This window comes from Balaenoptera ricei, chromosome 21 (genome assembly GCF_028023285.1).
Source record: "Balaenoptera ricei isolate mBalRic1 chromosome 21, mBalRic1.hap2, whole genome shotgun sequence".
Taxonomy (NCBI): domain Eukaryota; kingdom Metazoa; phylum Chordata; class Mammalia; order Artiodactyla; family Balaenopteridae; genus Balaenoptera; species Balaenoptera ricei.
Genome location: NC_082659.1, coordinates 12,026,826 through 12,040,995, shown reverse-complemented (window position 1 = coordinate 12,040,995; position 14,170 = coordinate 12,026,826). Strand labels below are relative to the sequence as shown.

The window sequence follows — 14,170 nt, the reverse complement described above, 5'->3', positions numbered from 1 at the left end:
TTGTTCTTCTTTCTCTAGTTTCTTTAGGTGTAAGGTTAGATTGTTTACTTGAGATTTTTCTTGTTTCTTGAGGTAGGCTTGTATAGCTATAAACTTCCCTCTTAGCACTGCTTTCGCTGCATCCCATAGGTTTTGGGTCATCGTGTTTTCATTGTCATTTGTCTCTAGGTATTTTTTTATTTCCTCTTTGATTTCTTCAGTGATCTCTTGGTTATTTAGTAACGTATTGTTAAGCCTCCATGTGTTTGTCTTTTTTACGTTTTTTGCCCTGTAATTCATTTCTAATCTCATAGCGTTGTGGTCAGAAAAGATGCTTGATATGATTTCAATTTTCTTAAATTTACTGAGGCTTGATTTGTGACCCAAGATGTGATCTATCCTGGAGAATGTTCCGTGCACACTTGAGAAAAACGTGTAATCTGCTGTTTTTGGATGGAATGTCCTATATATATCAATTAAATCTTTCTGGTCTATTGTGTCATTTAAAGCTTCTGTTTCCTTATTTATTTTCATTTTGGATGATCTGTCCATTGGTGTAAGTGAGGTGTTAAAGTCCCCCACTATGATTGTGTTACTGTCAATTTCCTCTTTTATAGCTGTTAGCAGTTGCCTTATGTATTGAGGTGCTCCTATGTTGGGTGCATATATATTTATAATTGTTATATCTTCTTCTTGGATTGATCCCTTGATCATTATGTAGTGTCCTTCCTTGTCTCTTGTAACATTCTTTATTTTAAAGTCTATTTTATCTGATATGAGTATAGCTACTCCAGCTTTCTTTTGATTTCCATTTGCATGGAATATCCTTTTCCATCCCCTCACTTTCAGTCTGTATGTGTCCCTAGGTCTAAAGTGGGTCTCTTGTAGACAGCATATATATGGGTCTTGTTTTTGTATCCATTCAGCCAGTCTATGTCTTTTGGTTGGGGCATTTAATCCATTCACGTTTAAGGTAATTATCGATATGTATGTTCCTATGACCATTTTCTTAATTGTTTTGGGTTTGTTTTTGTAGGTCCTTTTCTTCTCTTGTGTTTCCCACTTAGAGAAGTTCCTTTAGCATTTGTTGTAGAGCTGGTTTGGTGGTGCTGAATTCTCTTAGCTTTTGCTTGTCTGTAAAGCTTTTGATTTCTCCATCGAATCTAAATGAGATCCTTGCCGGGTAGAGTAATCTTGGTTGTAGTTTCTTCCCTTTCATCACTTTAAGTATATCATGCCACTCCCTTCTGGCTTGCAGAGTTTCTGCTGAGAAATCAGCTGTTAACCTTATGGGAGTTCCCTTGTATGTTATTTGTCATTTTTCCCTTGCTGCTTTCAATAATTTTTCTTTGTCTTTAATTTTTGCCACTTTGATTACTATGTGTCTCGGCATGTTTCTCCTTGGGTTTATCCTGTATGGGACTCTCTGCGCTTCCTGGACTTGGGTGGCTATTTCCTTTCCCATGTTAGGGAAGTTTTCGACTATAATCTCTTCAAATATTTTCTCTGGTCCTTTCTCTCTCTCTTCTCCTTCTGGGACCCCTATAATGCGAATGTTGTTGCATTTAATGTTGTCCCAGAGGTCTCTTAGGCTGCCTTCATTTCTTTTCATTCTTTTTTCTTTAGTCTGTTCCACAACAGTGAATTCCACCATTCTGTCTTCCAGGTCACTTATCCGTTCTTCTGCCTCAGTTATTCTGCTATTGATTCCTTCTAGTGTAGTTTTCATTTCAGTTATTGTATTGGTCATCTCTGTTTGTTTGTTCTTTAATTCTTCTAGGTCTTTGTTAATCATTTCTTGCATCTTCTCAATCTTTGCCTCCATTCTTATTCTGAGGTCCTGGATCATCTTCACTATCATTATTCTGAATTCTTTTTCTGGAAGGTTGCCTATCTCCACTTCATTTAGTTGTTTTTCTGGGGTTTTTTCTTGTTCCTTCATCTGGTACATAGCCCTCTGCCTTTTCATCTTGTCTATCTTTCTGTAACTGTGGTTTTTGGTCCACAGGCTGCAGGATTGCAGTTTTTCTTGCTTCTGCTGTCTGCCCTCTGGTGGTTGAGGCTATCTAAGAGGCTTGATGGGAGGCTCTGGTGGTGGGTAGAGCTCTGCATTGCATAGATTTTGATATGTCATATTTTCATTTTTGTCTTCCAGTAATTTTTTATTTCTCCTTTGGTTTCTTCATTGGCCCAGTAACTGTTCAGTATCATACGGTTCAGTCTCCACATATTTGTGACTTTTCCAGCTTTCTTCTGGTAGTTTATTTCTAGTTTCATACCATTGTGATTGAAATTATAAGAAGCATCTTTTCCAGTCTTCTTAAATTTATTGAAACTTGTGTACCAAAATACGGTTTATTCTTGAGAAAGTTCCATATGCCCTTTAGAAGAATGTGTATTCTGTTGCATTTGGATGAAATGTTCTGTACAAATCTATCAAATCCACCTGGCCTAATGTTTAATTTAAGGCCACGATTTTCTTGTTCACTCTGTCTACATGATTTATCCATTGATGAAAGTGGGGCATTAAAGTTGCCTACTGTGATTATATTGATGTGTATTTCACTCTTTAGGTCTGTTAATATTTGCTTTATATTACTGAGGTGCTCCTGTGTTGAGTGCATAAATATGTACAGCTGTTCTATCCTCTTTTTGAATTGACCCCTTTATCATAATGTAATGCCTTTCTTTGTCTCAATAACGGTATTTTTAAAAGAAATGTTATGCACCAGCAGACTTCATTCACAAATTATCTATTTATTGACCTTTAATTCATCATTGTGATGTATGTATATATTAACAGTATAGTAATAACACATCATCCTGTGTTCTACATTTTCCAGTTAATATTCAAAGTTACTTTCTGGTTGAACTTATTCATCATGATTATGACTATTGCTGCATGAAAAGTTGAAACTGACCAACATGGTAGTTTTTTCAGCAACAACTTTGATTCATTAAAAGTAATTATTGCTTATTGTTACAAAATTCTGCATTCAGAATTCCCAGATGATGTCACAATCCTGGATATTTATCCTACATTTTTTTAATAATAGGCCACTGGGCAATATTATAAATTAATGTCTAAATTGTATGGCAAAAATATTGATAGGTGTTTTTCCCAGTCAGGGATTTCTGATGCAAACTCCAATCTTTTATTTGATTTTTAGCACTGATATATACAGTGTTTGAAATTGAATGTCAACTAAGGAATTAAAAATCATTGAAGACATCCCTTCATTCATTACACTGAAAGTGTTTTGTACATAGTGTGGAATCTTACATCTACAATAGTATCTCTTCAAGTAAAAGTTTCTTCAAGGCATATTGCACTGAATATGTTCTCCAGCACTAATTTTCTGTTATTACCCTAGCATGCACTCCTCCTGGTAAAGAGTTTCCCGTCTAATTTCCCATTTTAGGGAAATTAGAATATTATTCATAGTGAGTTTTGTGCACTCCACAACTAGAAATCAGCTTAAGTCTCTTCCACCTTGATTATAAATATAGGGCTCCTCCAAGTGGAGTTCACTCATGTTGTTTAAGGATAGATTATAAATGAAGGTAGTTCCATAATGAATATAGTCATAGAATTTTCCCGTGTAGCGTTCTGATTTGTTTCAGTTTAGAGCTGTGGCTGAAGACTCTTCCGTGTTCATAACATTTACAGAGTGAGTTCTCTCGTGTCTTCTAAAGCAAGAGCTTGTAACAAAGGCTTTCTCACACAAATGACATCCGAATGGTTTTTCTCCAGTATGAGTTCTCTCATATTCTCTAAGACAACAGCTTTGAATAAAGACTTTCCCACAGAGATGGCATCCAAATGGCTTCTCTCTAGAGTGAGTTCTCTCATGTCGCCTAAGGCAAGTGCTCTGAACAAAGGCTTTCCCACATAGATGACATTCATATGGCTTCTCTCCAGTATGAATTCTCCTATGTCTATTTAAAGATGAAGAATGACTGAAGGCCCTTCCACACTGATTACAGACATAGGGATTCTCTCCTGTGTGAGTTATTTTGTGAAAATGAAGTTGAGAGTTTTGGCTAAAGTGTTTCCCACATTCATTACATTTAAAAGGTTTCTCTCCAGCATGAATTAAGACATCTTGGGTCAGTGTGCAGTTGTGAGTGAAAACTTCATTGGTCCTTTTTTCTTACAATGACACCAATCCCTTCGTGGGAGACCCACTCTCATGACCTCATCTAAACCTAATTACCTCCTATATGCCCCACCTCCAAATACCATTATATTGGGGATTAGGGCTTCAACATATGAATTTGCTTGGGGGAGTGCGGGACACAGACGTTCAGTCAATAACAGTAAATAAACCAAAATCAGCAGGGTTTTTATGAGGATTAATTAAGCAAATATGTTTAAATCTCTAAGCAGAAAGTAATGTTTAATACAATTTCTGTTTTCCTTATTTTCTGAACTTTAGGTATAAGGAGGTGTGTTAAATCTACTTTTTTGTGATATATCATTTTTCCATGAAACACATTTAATTTTGGTGAAAATTTCAAGTTTACCAATACTTTCAAATATTGGGTTGGCCAAAAGTTTGTTTGGGTTTTTCCGTAATGGACCACAGCTCTTTCTTTCTACCATGTCAAGACACAGTGACAAGGCAGCCTTCTGCAAACCAAGAACAGGTCCATCACCAGGAACCAAATCTGCTGACACCTTGACCTTTCAGCCTCCAGAACTATGAGAAATAAATGTGTGAACTATGAGAAATAAATGTGTGTTGTTTAAGCTACCAAGTGAGTGGTATTTTGTTATAGCAGCCCGGGATGACCAAGACATTTACCTATCTAACAAATGACATGAACATGGTTTCAGAAAGTTTGAGACACATCTGTTAGATGGGAATAACATGCATGGTGCCAGCAAGATAAATTTATGGGGTTATCGTTGGTGATTTTAGTAAGTCAAAGCATGAGGAAATGTAAGGAAATGGTAACAACACTTTCAACTTTCAGTTTGATTGGGAAGGAACAGCAGAGCAGAAACTAGAGAGAAGATAGGTTCAGATGAAGATTTTGTTTCAAAATGGAAGAATCTTAATAGTTTAAAATTGAGTAGAGAGGTCAAGGAGAATAGGATATACGTCTGGTAAAGCAGATTTAATATAGAAGCAATAGCATAAAGTTCCTAAGATAGCAAGAGAGACAAGGACTTAATTGGAGAAATTGGAATGTCCCAGGGTAGAGAGGACACTTCAATTTACAGGAGAGCAGTAGTAATGGATGGGTATGAATGCAGGGATAACTGTAGACTTCTGGGCAGTCATCTGAGGTTTGACTTACAGTTTGTCAAATGATCTAATTCATCAGTGTAGTAGGGGGCAATCCCTTCTGTGGAGACTAGTAAAAGTAAGTGTGTGTGTATGAGTGTGCGTGTGAGTGTGTGTGTGTGATGAGTAAGGTTTGAAGTGCTTATGGAGCTGGAAGGATACTTTTGTTGGCAGGATTTCCAGATACATATGAAAGTTTCTGGGAGTTGGCTGTATTTAAACCAGTATCAATATCCTAGTCATGTGTTTGCCAGATGCAGCCACTGAGTAGTGAGGAATTTGGAGTCACCAGGATTGGTGTGTTGATTAACAAATGTAGTAAAAGTTCCAATAGACATAAGAATTGTTTGTTTTGGAAAATTATATTTAAAACCTAAATAAATTACTATTAAATTATAAACTGCGTTAGTATATGAGGTATACCTTAAAGTATAAGTTACTAGATGATACTTTATATTTTGTTGAGGACGGCATAGAAAAGGCTGTCTGAGGAAGAATTATCTAAAAATTACCAGATTGATGAAGAGTAGGAATTAGCCTGGAAACCGGTGCTGGGTAACAGAGGAGGGAGACAGAGAACGTTCTCCATAGAAGGAACAACCCTTATTGATAAGTTGGTTAGACTGATGATTATCAGGGGGAGAGGAAGAAGTCCGTGCCATGCATGCTCCAAGTCTGCTTTTCTAATGCCTGAGTCCTACCCCCATAGATACATATTTTGGTGAGGTTGGCATAAGGCTTAACACTCTCCAGATAATGTTAATGTGCAGCAAAGTTTGAGAACCATTGGAGGTGGTGGGCAAAAATAATGTATCACTCACACAATCTTTTAGGTGATGTTCAAAGATTCACCCACAAAAACAGCCCATGTACAAATAAAAATTCACATGATTATGTTGCAATAGTGTATAAACTCTAGGAGAGTGGTTTAGGAATAATCTCCATTAAAATAAACACTGCTTACATAGGACTCTATTTCCTCCTGAAAAAAGGGACTAGTTCTTTAGCGAGGTAGTTTTTCTAAGGAATCCCTGGAAACTCTTCTTTAAATAGTAATAATGACAATGAGAACATAAACTGAAGAAATTATTCTTCAATGCAATGTCACTTCTTTTACCTTCTCAGCTTTCATTAGATCTAATCCCCAGCCAAGGAAACAGACTCAGAGATGTGGTGTAAAGACTGGTTTACTCATAAGGTACCCATCTCATGGACTCAGCTTCTCCTAGGGAGATATGTATCCCATATGGACCCAAGAGGAATCACTACAGTCGATATGGAGACCCCCAAGCACATATTATGTATAAACCTAAATGCAGAAGACTTGGTGGAGAAGGTGATTTGGAGGCTGGATGAGTTACACATGCAGATATATATCACTTGACTCTTTTGTAAGCCTCATCCTAACTTGACATAAAACATTGAGAAATAGAAAACAAAGAGATTAAAATATCTCACATTTTTTAAATTAAACACTTTCAGGTAGCTCTGTGATACAGAAAAAGAAAAATGTGAAATTACAATATATTTAGAAATTAATGACAAGCATCCACGCTTGTCCCAAAGGTCTTGCATTTATATATCACCTCAAGATGAGTGAAACTGAACAAGTCAAATGTAAGGAGAAAAGAATTTACATCTACACACGCAGTACATTTTACTCTTGTAAAGCAATGCCTCAGCCCCTCAGCCTCGCAGCCCAGGTCCTGGCCCCATGAAGTCCCCGATACTGAGCCCAGGGCTGCGTCTCTAGTGAACAGGGAGCAGAAATGGAAATAACGTTCGCTCTGGTTTCCATCGCCCGCACAGACAATTCCAGCCCTTGCTAAACTGAATAACCCATTCCAAGCGCAGGAACCACAGACGTTGGTCGGGATCCCACCACGGCCCACTTGGACCCAGCGAGATACCCGCCCGAAGCCGACTCGCGCCCCGAGCACTCGCAGGACACGAGTCTCCAGGCGCGAAAGGGGATTTCGACCTAAACCGTTTTCAACATGTTAACAGGGAAACATCCCAGCATTCACTACGGAAGGCCTCACAGCTCTAAGCTCGTACCTGGAGTTGTCCGAAACATTTAACTTGAAGCCCCGAGGAAGCAGCCCGGCTCCCCGGACACCAGACGAATCAAACGCACCCAAACGCTGAGACTGGAGGTGTGTCGGGCCGGGGTAGGGGCCGACCCGGAAACGGCCTGGGGCGGGGCGGGAAGGCTCAGGCCTCGCCCACGCTGCTCCGCCCCGCCTCTCCCGGACTAAGGCCCCGCCCCGCGTGCGTAATTTCCTGCCGACGCGGAAGCGGATTTCGGGAGCGAAAGTCCCCTCGGGTGAGTGAGCCCCTCGGCTTTGAGAATCAGAGCTGCGCTCCACAGCCCCCTCCCGACCGCATCCTTCACACGCAGGTTCCGGGGTCCCCGTTCTCGCCCCTCCGGCCCGCGTCGCCCTGAGACTCGGGATGCTGGGCGCTCGGCTGCCGGGTCCGAGTCCGCGTCCGTTTCCGGTCAAAATCGCTCCGAGGCCGTCCCCGTCAGGCCTTTCTGCCTTCGGTCTCTTCACCGTCTCCCGGCCCGACCCGCGCCGTGTCAGGTCCCCACTCGCGACGTGGACTCTTCGCCCTTCGCGCCCCGCATCGCCCCTCTCGGGCCCTCAGGGCAGCCCGGGACGCCGCGCCCTCCCGCGGCCCTGGGACTCCACAGACCCCAGTGTTCTCCTGAGACCAGCTGCCCATCCTGGGCCTCCTGCGGCCGGGCCCTGCCGCTCGCTGCCCTTCGCGGTCACCGCCTCAGAAAGGCCCTAGAGCCCCGGGCTGGGGGCAGGGGACCAGTCCTGTGCAGTGACACCCCGTGTCCTTCTGTCCCAAATCCTATCCGCTGGCGATACCGGCCAACGTGTGTCCACATTCCCGATGTCTCACGGGAAAGTGTGCTCTTCTGGGCAGAGCATCTTTGTTCCACCCCTGTGGATGTCGAGTGGGCGGGGGGTTGAGGAAAAAGGGACAAAGAGGGAGAGCCAGGGAGACAGCCAACAAGGGAGAGTGAGGAAAAAGACTGCAAAGTAGAGGATGGAGAGTGGGTGGAATCTGTGGACTTGGCAAAACAGTAAGAGTGGGAGAGAGTGAGCTAAGCAAGAAGCAGTGCGATCAATGAAAATAGACAGCAATGGAATCAGAGAGATGGAGGAGGGCAGAATAGGAGGAGAGAGCCTTGATCAATAGCAACAGTAGGGGCAACAGGAGGGTGGACCCCATCCCATTCATTAGATGGCTTTCTAGTTTCCACGTTACTTTCCTTTTGAAATGTATCGTCTCAGGTTTGGTTAGCGGCCTAATGCTTTTCCAGTCTTTATTACATATTGAAAATATTATTTGGTACTTTACACTGTTTTAACGTGTTCTTGGTAAGGATGTTGGTAATGTTTTTATTAACAGTCAAACCTAATCATTCTAGTATATAACAGCTTCTTTTCTTTGCTTATATGATCTTTTGACTTAGTTGGTGAGCTAAGGTTTCCAACTAAGTGTATGTTCTCTTCAAGTTCCTTTTGGCTTTTCTCTACAAATGTCCAAGGATCCAGTCATCCTTGCCGCTCCTAGCCACCAAGGGGGACAGGTACAAGTCTTTCCCTGGGTCCCCCTGAGAACTTAAAGAACTTGTGATTTCTCAGTGTGTGCCTCCCTTAGTGCCTTCCGGTCCAGCACCAGCCTTTCCTGGGTATCTGAGGGGACTTAGAACATTTCCAGGCAGGCCTAGAAAGCTTTCCATGGGACTGCATTTGGGTAGTGGCATTTCCCAGGCTCCTGAACTGACCTAGAAAATTCTGCAGCAGGATTAACTGGCATAGGCACCCTCTCCATTCTTTCCAGACAAACACTAGTGTCTCTTGGGTCCTCAGGGCCACTTAGAAAATCTTAAGAGTGCCAGGCAGGAGGTAGATGAAGTTCACTGATGTTCCATGTTAACAAAAGCAGTTCCTGGCTTGACAAACTTTTTTTTTTTCCGGTGGCTCTTACGGGCCAAAATGCCCTGCCTGGTGTTTTTACTTTTCCCATGTCCCACCGGAAAAAGAGGTTTAAATAGAGGAAGGGGGTGGTCTGATGCACTTGGAAAGACAGTAAGAGTGAAAGAGAGTGAGTAAATAGCATATTTTGGTGTTTAATTTTTGCTAGAGATATGCAGTGTCCATTTTTCCTGTTCAAATGTTTTTCATATGGTACAGTTTCACTGAGCTTGTTTCGATATTTTTAGAATTAAAATTAAAATGTGAAATTTATAAGGCTTCTCTTCAAGAAATGGTATCTATGAATTGCGTAATATTTTGTTTGAAATTACAAAAGAGCAACAGTTGGCCTGAAGAATCATACTGTGTAAGGAGTCCTGAACACCTTGTTAGACAATAGTCATACCTTATTTGGCAGCAGCCTTAGAAAGAGATGCATTTAGGGGCAGCAGAAACTCACTTTCATAGAGCTCATGGTTTCTGTCAACTAGGCCAAGTGATACATGGAAACTATGAAATTAAATGTAGAAAACTACTTGTATGGATTTTATTTAATTGAGATATGGTTTCCAAATGGTACGTTATATATTTATTATAAGTTTTGCTTATATGAAGGATGTTCTAGAATAGATGTTCATATTGATTTTTTTGTGTAATCCAACTCCTAGGAGCAGTACTCATTTTTCTTCTTTCTTTTAAAAAAATACTGAAATAGAAATTAGCAAGAATGATAGGGCATGAAAATTCATTTGGAAAACAATTTGTCATTCAGAGACAACTCTTATTTTTGGTTCATTTAAATATGTTTGTGTGTATGTTTCCTCCAGGGAAGCTGGACTCAGGATCCATCTTTACTTCCCTCCAAAGCCTCACCTACACCAAATGTTAAGGCCTCAGCACTCTCATTGCTGACCGCCTTGCTGCACTTTCTGCTGGCCACCTTCAGGTCAGACATCTGGGCTTGTACTTCTTGTTTAGAGCTGTTCATGGGCCATGGGATTGTTCCCTCGGCATCCTCAGAGTTTCCTGGCTTTGAGGCTGTGACCTGGTGTGGCATTAATGGTTCCCTGGTTCTAGGGTATACTTAGAAATTTCTGCACAGGTGAGGCCTTCTCTCAAGACTTCTGAACTTGCCTTGGTGGTTTGTTGGCCCTGAGAGGTCTCAGGAAATTTGAAGTGACTCTTGTGGCCCAAAGATGGCCTCCAAGTAACTTCGGGCAGCCACGGGCCCTTGCTGGACCCCAGATAACTTAGAATATTTTCCAGGGGCTCAGGCAGGACAGGATGCCCTTTTCTAGCTTCCCCTGTAGAAATGGCAGGTCTGAGCATCTGGAAGGGGACTTGAAAATTTCCAGGGACTCGTCGGGGAAAATGCCATCAGGAGGTAGTGTGGTAGAGCAGGAACACCTGTGTGTGTGTGTATATATTGGAAATAGTCATCCTAGCCAGTAAATCAGACTGTGACTGGATAGAGAAATGTTATTTAATGTCTTATAACAACAACAACAACAATGGTAAATAATAATGTCAGGAAATGGGAGAATAGAGTATAGACTACCCTGAATTAGTGACAGAGCGCCAAATCAGTACTTACGGGGTGGTTTGAGTCGCAGTCGTACGTAGTTCTGTACCTTGAAACGTGTTCCTTGAAGGTGGAAGACAAGGCCAGAAGGGAAAAGCAAACCATCAGAAGTCAGGCAGAGGTGTAATTGGGGGATTCCTGGGGGACCCTAGGGGGGATATTAGGCACTCACCCACTGCCCTAAACCCACCTGCTTTCTGGAGAGCAGCCAGCTAGCTGATGGGGCGCAGCTCCCTGCCAGGAAGGCAGGACTCCTGAGCCACGCCCACATTCCTGCAGCGTAGCAACCCTGCCTACTGTGAACATTAAGCCCCCAGCAGCATGTGATCCTCACCACCACACTGCCCTCTGCCCTCTGCCCTCTGCTCTTCCTAGGCCCAGGAGGTCCAGACATCTCTGTGTGCAAATCCCCGAGCCCTGGGCCATTGGAGGGCTTTGATCTCCGTGATCCAAAGCCAGCAGGTGAGACACGGGCTGGTCTTTGTCCATTAGCAAACTCTGGACTTCATGTCTTCCCACACCATCACTTAACCACCCTCATATATATGTACCCCATTCACCTTTCATCAGCTCTTCCTGGAGAAATCGTTATTTCCTGTCTCTGAGACGACTTTCTAGTAAGTGATTGAGCTCTACTGGATAAAATAACACCACATATTGTATTATGATACCATAAGCTTGAAACTAGTAACATAGCTACTACTAATGGTCAAACTGCATAGAAATCATTCACTAATTCCACATAAACATGCTATGTGTCTTCTTTGTTTTTTGTTTTTTTGTTTTTTTTTAATTTATTTATTTATTTACTCTTTTAAATACTTTATTTATTTTATTTATTTATTTATGACTGTGTTGGGTCTCTTAGTTTTTGTGTGAGGGCTTTCTCCAGTTGTGGCAAGCGGGGGCCACTCTTCATCGCGGTGCGCGGGCCTTTCACCATCGCGGCCCCTCCCGTTGCGGGGCACAGGCTCCAGACGCGAAGGCTCAGTAGTTGTGGCTCACGGGCCTGGTTGCTCTGTGGCATGTGGGATCCTCCCAGACCAGGGCTCGAACCCGTGTCCCCTGCATTAGCAGGCAGACTCTCAACCACTGCGCCACCAGGGAAGCCCTAATTTATTTATTTTATTTATTTTATTTTTGGCTGTGCTGGGTCTTCGTTGCTGTGCGCAGGCTTTCTCTAGTTGCAGCAAGCGGGCGCTACTGTTCATTGCAGTGCACAGGCTTCTCATTGCAGTGGCTTCTCTTTGTTGTGGAGCACGGGCTCTAGGCACGTGGGCTTCAGTAGTTGTGGCATGTGGACTCAGTAGTTGTGGCTTGTGGGCTCTAGAGCACAGGCTCAGTAGTTGTGGCACACGGACTTAGTTGCTCCATGGCATGTGGGATCTTCCTGGACCAGGGCTCAAACCCGTGTCCCCTGCATTGGCAGGCGGATTCTTAACCACTGTGCCACCAGGGAAGCCCTAAGTGTCTTCTTTGTACTGTTAGAATACATCAGTGTGAAAAATAGAGTTCCTTGCTTTTTGGAGCTAACACCCAGATCTTTTCTATAGTCAAACTTTTTCTATAAGTGGTCAGATATTAAATATTTTATGCTTTGCAGGTGTCTCTGTGACAAGTTCTCAGTTTTTCCATAGCTGTACAAAAGCAGCCATCAACCAAACATAAACAAATGAGTGTGGTTGTATTCCAGTGGACAAGGACATTGGAAAAGGATTAGAATTTCATATATAATTTTTACACATCATGAATGTGCTTCTTTTGGTATTTTTCAAAATCGAAGAACCTGAAGACACCTCTTACCTAGAACTGTTACAGTGCAGCAAGTAAGATTCGCACATGGTGTGTAGTTCTAGGACCCCTGACTTGCATCATTGTTTGCATATCCAACTCTTTCATCCCTAACATTATTTCACATATTCTCCACTTCACCCAACTTCTGCCCTAACTCACTCAATAGATGTGCTGGATCCCACTTCATAAAGAAATTAAAGCCCATCTCTTTGGAAGTTTTCTTCACCAAATCTTAAAAAAAAAAAATCCCTTGTGGTACATCTATTCAATGGAATATTTACTCAGCCATAAAAAAGAATGAAATAACGTCATTTGCAGCAACATGGATGGACCTAGAGATTGTCATACTGAGTGAAGTAAGTCAGACAGAGAAAGACAGATACCATATGATATTGCTTATATGTGGAATCTAAAAATGGTGCAAATGAATTTATCTACAAGACAGAAATAGAGTCACAGATATAGAAAACAAACTTATGGTTACCAGGGGGTAAGGGGAGGGAGGGGTAAATTGGGAGATTGGGATTGACATATACACACTACTATATATAAAATAGGTAACTAATAAGGACCTACTATATAGCACAGGGAACTCAATACTCTGTAATGGCTTATATGGGAAAAGAGTCTAAAAAAGAGTGGATGTATGTATCTGTATAACTGATTCACTTTGCTGTACACCTGAAACTAACACAACCTTGTAAATCAACTATACTCCAATAAAATTTTTTTTTAAATAAAAATTAAAAATAAGTAAATAAATACAGGGTTTTGGTTTTATGCTAGTAGCACTTTATTGAGGTATAATTTAAATACAGTAAAATACACTAATTGTTGCAAAAAAAACAAAAACAAAAAAAACCTTTGTGTTCCTAACTTCCTTTACTCCTTCCATCATGTTATAATAAAAAATACACCCTTACAAGAGTATTCCTTGACCATTCCAAGCTGAGAAAGTTGCTTTTACTTGCCTAGACTTTTCACCTGGATATGTCTTGGTTTAACATTCTATCTAAGGACATGTCCATCTCTCACTTGGAACCTCCCTTTCTTCCCTTTCTACTTCCATCCAGAGAAAGCTGCTTTTTTTTTTTAATTAATTAATTTTATTTATGGCTGTGTTGGGTCTTTGTTGCTGCACGTGGGCTTTCTCTAGTTGTGGTGCATGGGCTTCTCATTGCGGTGGCTTCTCTTGTTGCGGAGCACGGGCTCTAGGCGCAAAGGCTTCAGTAGTTGTGGCTCGCGGGCTCGAGAGTACAGGCTCAGTAGTTGTGGTACACAGGCTTAGTTGCTCCGTGGCATGTGGGATCTTCCCGGACCAGGGCTCGAACCCGTGTCCCCTGCATTGGCAGGCGGATTCTTAACCACTGCGCCACCAGGGAAGCCCAGAGAAAGCTTCTTTTTAAGGGCTCTTGTAATTAGATTAGATCTAACTGCATAATCTTTCAAGTTCAACCGATAGTGACCTTAATTACATCTGCCAGATCTCTTGCCTTGTAACATACCATAATCATGAGAGTAACATG

The 14,170-nt window shown here is 41.8% G+C and overlaps 2 long non-coding RNA genes across 3 annotated transcripts in view; one reads left to right on the top strand and one right to left on the bottom strand.

Annotated features, from left to right (window-relative positions):
• Positions 1-7,464, bottom strand: part of LOC132356674 (uncharacterized) — a 29,050-nt gene extending 21,586 nt beyond the window's left edge. Inside the window, exon 1 of the long non-coding RNA XR_009499973.1 lies at positions 7,332-7,464. This is a non-coding gene — a long non-coding RNA (uncharacterized LOC132356674). The remainder of the gene's footprint in view (positions 1-7,331) is intronic.
• An 87-nt stretch (positions 7,465-7,551) lies between these two features.
• The window catches only part of LOC132356673 (uncharacterized), a 56,391-nt gene continuing 49,772 nt past the window's right edge, over positions 7,552-14,170 (top strand). Inside the window, exon 1 of one of the 2 annotated variants that reach the window (XR_009499972.1) lies at positions 7,552-7,599. This is a non-coding gene — a long non-coding RNA (uncharacterized LOC132356673). The remainder of the gene's footprint in view (positions 7,600-14,170) is intronic. The other variant, XR_009499971.1, reaches the window with a different exon arrangement.